Source organism: Hypanus sabinus, unplaced genomic scaffold (genome assembly GCF_030144855.1).
Source record: "Hypanus sabinus isolate sHypSab1 unplaced genomic scaffold, sHypSab1.hap1 scaffold_2461, whole genome shotgun sequence".
In the NCBI taxonomy this organism is placed as follows: Eukaryota; Metazoa; Chordata; class Chondrichthyes; order Myliobatiformes; family Dasyatidae; genus Hypanus; species Hypanus sabinus.
Genome location: NW_026780583.1, coordinates 18,484 through 24,864, shown reverse-complemented (window position 1 = coordinate 24,864; position 6,381 = coordinate 18,484). Strand labels below are relative to the sequence as shown.

The window sequence follows — 6,381 nt, the reverse complement described above, 5'->3', positions numbered from 1 at the left end:
CTTCTGTATTTTGAAAGCATCCCAAACCTCTGGCTTCCCACTAAGGTTTGCTATATTATAAACCCACATTTTTGTCTTTATTCTGTCATTACTTTCCAGTATTAGCCATTGTTGCTTCATCCTCCCCATCGAATATTTTTTCTTATTTGTGATGCATCTATTCTGCGCATTTCCAGTTGCCCCTAGAACAGCAGCCCTGCTGGATCTGCCGTTAGCCCTGCTGGTTCCCCTTTCTAATCGACTTGACCAGCCCTAGACGGGAGGCGAAGCCTAGCGGGACGACCCCGACCATGGGAATGCACCCGGCGATGGCCTGTCCTTGCCGGTCTACATCGCGTCTCAGGTTCTCCAATGGGGTCACACATCCCGGTTCACCTGCCACACCGGGAGTGATCGGACCCTGGTAACGGACCCGGCCATCGCCTGTACGTGCCGGTCTCCGTCAGGCCTCAGGTTCTCCAATGGGGTCACACATCCCGGTTCAACTGCCACCCCTGGAGTGATCCGACCATGGTAACGGACCCGGCGATCGCCTGTACGTGCCTGTCTCCATCAGGCCTCAGGTTCTCCAATGGGGTCACACATCCCGGTTCACCTGCCACCCCGGGAGTGATCGGACCCTGGTAACGGACCCGGCGATCGCCTGTACGTGCCGGTCTCCGTCAGGCCTCAGGTTCTCCAATGGGGTCACACACCCGGTTCACCTGCCACCCCGGGAGAGATCGGACCCTGGTAACGGACCCGGCGATCGCCTGTACGTGCCGGTCTCCATCGGGACTCAGGTTCTCCAATGGGGGCACACATCTCGGTTCACCTGCCACCCCGGGAGTGATCGGACCCTGGTAACGGACCCGGCGATCGCCCGTACGTGCCCGTCTCCGTCAGGCCTCAGGTTCTCCAATGGGGGCACACATCCTGGTTCACCTGCCACACCGGGAGTGATCGGACCCTGGTAACGGACCCGGCGATCGCCTGTACGTGCCGGTCTCCGTCAGGTCTCAGGTTCTCCAATGGGGGCACACATCCCGGTTCACCTGCCACCCAGGGAGTGATCGGATCCTGGTAACGGACCCTGCGATCGCCTGTACGTGCCCGTCTCCGTCAGGCCTCAGGTTCTCCAATGGGGGAACACATCCTGGTTCACCTGCCACACCGGGAGTGATCGGACCCTGGTAACGGACCCGGCGATCGCCTGTACGTGCCGGTCTCCGTCAGGTCTCAGGTTCTCCAATGGGGGCACACATCCCGGTTCACCTGCCACCCAGGGAGTGATCGGATCCTGGTAACGGACCCGGCGATCGCATGTACGTGCCCGTCTCCGTCAGGTCTCAGGTTCTCCAATGGGGGCACACATCCCGGTTCACCTGCCACCCTGGGAGTGATCGGACCCTGGTAACGGACCCGGCGATCGCCTGTACGTGCCGGTCTCCATCGGGCCTCAGGTTCTCCAATGGGGGCACACATCCCGGTTCACCTGCCACCCCGGGAGTGATCGGACCCTGGTAACGGACCCGGCGATCGCCTGTACGTGCCGGTCTCCATCGGGACTCAGGTTCTCCAATGGGGTCACACACCCGGTTCACCTAACACACCCGGAGTAATCGGACCCTGGTAACGGACCCGGCGATCGCCTGTACATGCCGGTCTCCATCGGGACTCAGGTTCTCCAATGGGGTCACACACCCGGTTCACCTGCCACACCGGGAGTGATCGGACCCTGGTAACGGACCCGGCGATCGCCTGTACGTGCCGGTCTCCGTCAGGTCTCAGGTTCTTCAATGGGGTCACACATCCCGGTTCACCTGCCACCGCGGCAGTGATCGGACCCTGGTAACGGACCCGGCGATCCCCTGTACGTGCCGGTCTCCGTCAGGCCTCAGGTTCTACAATGGGGTCACACACCCGGTTCACCTGCCACCCCGGGAGAGATCGGACCCTGGTAACGGACCCGGCGATCGCCTGTACGTGCCGGTCTCCATCGGGACTCAGGTTCTCCAATGGGGTCACACACCCGGTTCACCTGCCACACCGGGAGTGATCGGACCCTGGTAACGGACCCGGCGATCGCCTGTACGTGCCGGTCTCCGTCAGGTCTCAGGTTCTTCAATGGGGTCACACATCCCGGTTCACCTGCCACCCCGGGAGTGATCGGACCCTGGTAACGGACCCGGCGATCGCTTGTACGTGCCGGTCTCCGTCAGGCCTCAGGTTCTCCAATGGGGACACACATCCCGGTTCACCTGCCACCCCGGGAGTGATCGGACCCTGGTAACGGACCCGGCGATCGCCTGTACGTGCCGGTCTCCGTCAGGTATTAGGTTCTCCAATGGGGTCACACATCCCGGTTCACCTGCCACACCGGGAATGATCGGACTCTGGTAACGGACCCGGCGATCGCCTGTACGTGCCGGTCTCCGTCAGGTATTAGGTTCTCCAATGGGGGCACACATCCCGGTTCACCTGACACCCCGGGAGTGATTGGACCCTGGTAACGGACCCGGCGATCGCCTGTACGTGCCGGTCTCCGTCAGGTCTCAGGTTCTCCAATGGGATCACACACCCGGTTCACCTGCCACACCGGGAGTGATCGGACCCTGGTAACGGACCCGGCGATCGCCTGTACGTGCCGGTCTCCGTCAGGTATTAGGTTCTCCAATGGGGTCACACATCCCGGTTCACCTGCCACACCGGGAATGATCGGACCCTGGTAACGGACCCGGCGATCGCCTGTACGTGCCGGTCTTCGTCAGGTATTAGGTTCTCCAATGGGGGCACACATCCCGGTTCACCTGACACCCCGGGAGTGATTGGACCCTGGCTCTCCTGAGGAAGCACTTTTGGTGGCCGTCCATAGAGGGGGCACCCATTCATGTCTCGCTTTTTCCATCTGTGCCCGAGGAAAGTTCGCTCATCGACCACCCGCGGGTCTTCTTCGTCCTCTACCTGTACCTGTCGTCCCTGCTCACACATCGCCCTAGACCGTCGTTGGTCTACCACTTCCCGCGGAAACACAGCTGTCTTCATTGTGGTAGACCGATTCTCCAAGGCGGTGCGCTTTGTGGCCCTCCCTAAACTGCCTTCCTCTCAAGAACCGCAGATCTTCTCGTCTTCCGCCTCCACGGAATCCCCGCGGACATCGTATCAGATCGAGGTCCCCGGTTCGTCTCGCAGGTATGGAGAGCCTTTTGTCAGGCCTTATGTACATCGGCCAGCCTGTCATCCGGCTTCCACCCTCAGTCGAACGGGCAGAAGTAACGGGTCAACTAAGACTTGGAGGCGACGTTACGTTGTGTAACGGCAAACAAACCGTCGACCTGGAGCGACCACCTCCCGTGGGTTGAGTACGCCCACAACTCTCTGTTGAGCTCTGCCATTGGGAGGTATCCGTTCGAGTGCTCCATTGGGTAGCAACCCCCGCTGTTCCCCGCGTAAGAAGGGGAGATTGCGGTACCGTCGGTTCTGGACCATATTGATCGGTGCCGTAAGATTTCTGAGGAAAGACGCACAACCCTATTCAGATCAACAAATCGAAATACGAAGTGAGCTGACCGACACTGGACTCCGGCACCGGAGGTACCAACCTGGGCAGATGGTGTGGCTTTCCTCCAAAGACATCCCGCTCAAAAACGAATATAGGTAACTCGCCCCTCGCTTCCTGCGACCATTCAAGTTTGTAAGGATTATCAATCCCACAGCGGTCCGCCTAATGCATTCACCCAACTTGTCATGTTTCTCAGTTCAAGCCAGTTTCCGTCAGCTTCTTGTGTTCCCCTGCTGAAACTCCCACACCTGCCCGTCTCATCGACAATCATCAGGCATACACCGTCCGAAGACTACTGGACGTGTGCCGTCGGGGCCGGGGTCTCCAATACCTGGTGGACTGGGAAGTGTACGGTCCTGAAGAGTGTTCCTGGGTCCCTTGCTCTTTCATCCTAGATCCTTCCCTCATCCAGGACTTTCATCGGAACCATCCAGACAGGCCTGGAGGATCGCAGGAAGGCTCCTGTTGGTGGCGGTGGGGGTGGGGGTGTTGTATTGTCATGGTCCCTTCGGGTATCTGGCGATCTTCCTCAGGAATTGGGCCTCAATCACCTCGATTAGTTCTCAATCATTTCCATTTTCCACTAAATACAAACACCTGTTTTCCATCAGCAAATGCATTATAAAAACCGTATGATCACAGCTAGAAGGTGCCAGTTCGTTGGTCGACTCGTGTTTGAGTAACCTCACCCCATGGATCTTAGGACGATCAGTTCTAAGTCTAGCATCGTTCCTGAATTCTCTCCTAAAACCAAGACACCAGGTAAACACTAACTTGGCACCCATTCCACGCCCGTGTTCAGCACTTGGGTTCGTTCCACTGCCACGTCCTTGTAACATTCTACCTATACCCATATTCCAGGGAATAAATCCCGAACTATTTAGTACTTGGTACTGAAAACGGAAAGGGATGGTGGGCAATATCTTTTGCTTAATGCTGTATTTCAGAGCAGGGCGGGGAGGGGATGCCTCGGGTCATTGCTCAAGAGCGCAAAGCATTGAGCGCTTTGCATGGTTTCTGTGGTGTAGTGGTTATCACTTTCGCTTCACACGCGAAAGGTCCCCAGTTCAATCCTGGGCAGAAACATTGTTTGGGCTTCAGTGCTTCAAATGAACTTGAGACTCAACTTTTCAGTTTGTGTTCAAGTTTACTGTCATGGGCATGGAGGTGTAAATATAATGAACTTTCGCTTTTCTAGCAGTAGCGCATTGTATTTCAAACCTGGCAAAGGTAAATTAAAGAAAGAAGAATTAATAGAAATTATATATAATTTACGGGAGATCATAAACGGATTTAGACCTAAGGAGGTTCGTAGATAACGTACACTGCAACGTACACGGGAGAATTAGCCTTCGAACCTATTGCCATGTATTGTCGCATGAGGATGCATTGTGGTTTCAACGGAGCTCGCATCTCAAATATTCCCATTCAGACAAACATCAGATAGAATAACCGTGTGCTGCAAAATTCCAAACCTACTTTAAAATGTTAAAACGCTTTCTTTTTCCTCCTCCTGTATTCCACTCCTTCCTAGACCCACCAGACAGACTCTCTGTTCAAATTCCCCGGCACGTTCTACAAGGTTCCACCTTTTCTGTCTCTCTCTCTCTCTCTCTCTCTCTCTCTCTCTCTCTCTCTCTCTCTCTCTCTCCTCTCTCCCTCTCTCTCTCTCTCTCTCTCTCCCCTCTCTATCTCTCTCTCTCTCTCTCTCTCTCTCTCTCTCTCTCTCTCTCTCTCTCTCTCTCTCTCTCTCTCTCTCTCTCTCTCTCGCATTCAATCTCTCTGCTTTTCTTTGTTTTCTCTTTCGCGATCAGCACCACATTCTGATGAAACATTCATTTTAAATGGGTATAAAAAGGACATTTAAGTATCCTTTATTAGATTGTCCTAACTTTATTAAATACATCCTTCACATACACATAGAGCAAAAATCCTTACGTTATGTCTCAGTCTAAATGTACAATGCGCAAATTTATAGTAATTTATAACAAATATATGTACAACTCTATAGTCAATATAACATTGACATACAGTTGTGCCTGCATGAATTCAGCAGTCACATGTCCTCGTGGAAGAAGCTGTCCTGGAGCCCGTTGGTCCTAGCTTTTATGCTGCGCTACATTTTCCCGGATGGTAAAACCTGGAAGAGTTTGTGATTGTGGTGACTCGGGTCTCGAATGGTCTTTCGGACGCTTTATACACACTTGTCTCTATAAATGTCCTGAACAGTGAGAAGTACACATCTTTTGATGTGATGGACTGTCCGCAGTGCTCCCTGCAGGGTCCTGCGATTGAGGGAAGTACAGTTCCCAAAAGAGCCAGTGATGCAGCCAGTCAGGATGCTCTCAGATGTGGCTCTGTTGCAAGTTCTTAGGATATGGGTACCCACGCCAAATCTCTTCAACCGTCTGTGGTGAAAGAAGCGCAGTGCCGGTATGTACAGACTACCCGACATCCTCGGTGATGTTTATGCCAAGCACCTTAAAGCTATTCACCCCCTCAATCCAGGTCCCTTGATGTCTATAGGGGAGAGCCTGTCATTTGCTTAGGACAGCTGAACATACATTTATTGGCATGTTTCATTTTAATTAAGTTGTGGTACGTTCGTAAATTAATTCAAGCGGAACACTTAAAACTCGACTGATGTCCAAAAAAAACCAAACAAAAAAACATGTCTTTGCACCTAATACAGCGTGATTGAAGCCTGCTGTGTTTCTGTTCCATTGACAGGAAGCGATCGCGATGGAAAATAAAGTGGAAATAATAAAGCCTTTGGAAATAGCGGAAACGCCATCGGCCATTGGAAAAACGTTAGGCTGGAGTCGGTCCACGATCGTAAC

The 6,381-nt window shown here is 53.8% G+C and overlaps 1 non-coding gene across 1 annotated transcript; it reads left to right on the top strand.

The window, feature by feature from the left end:
• Window positions 1-4,554: 4,554 nt before the first annotated feature.
• Window positions 4,555-4,627, top strand: trnav-cac (transfer RNA valine (anticodon CAC)). Its single transcript has one exon. It is a non-coding gene; the product is annotated as a tRNA-Val (tRNA).
• Window positions 4,628-6,381: the final 1,754 nt, after the last annotated feature.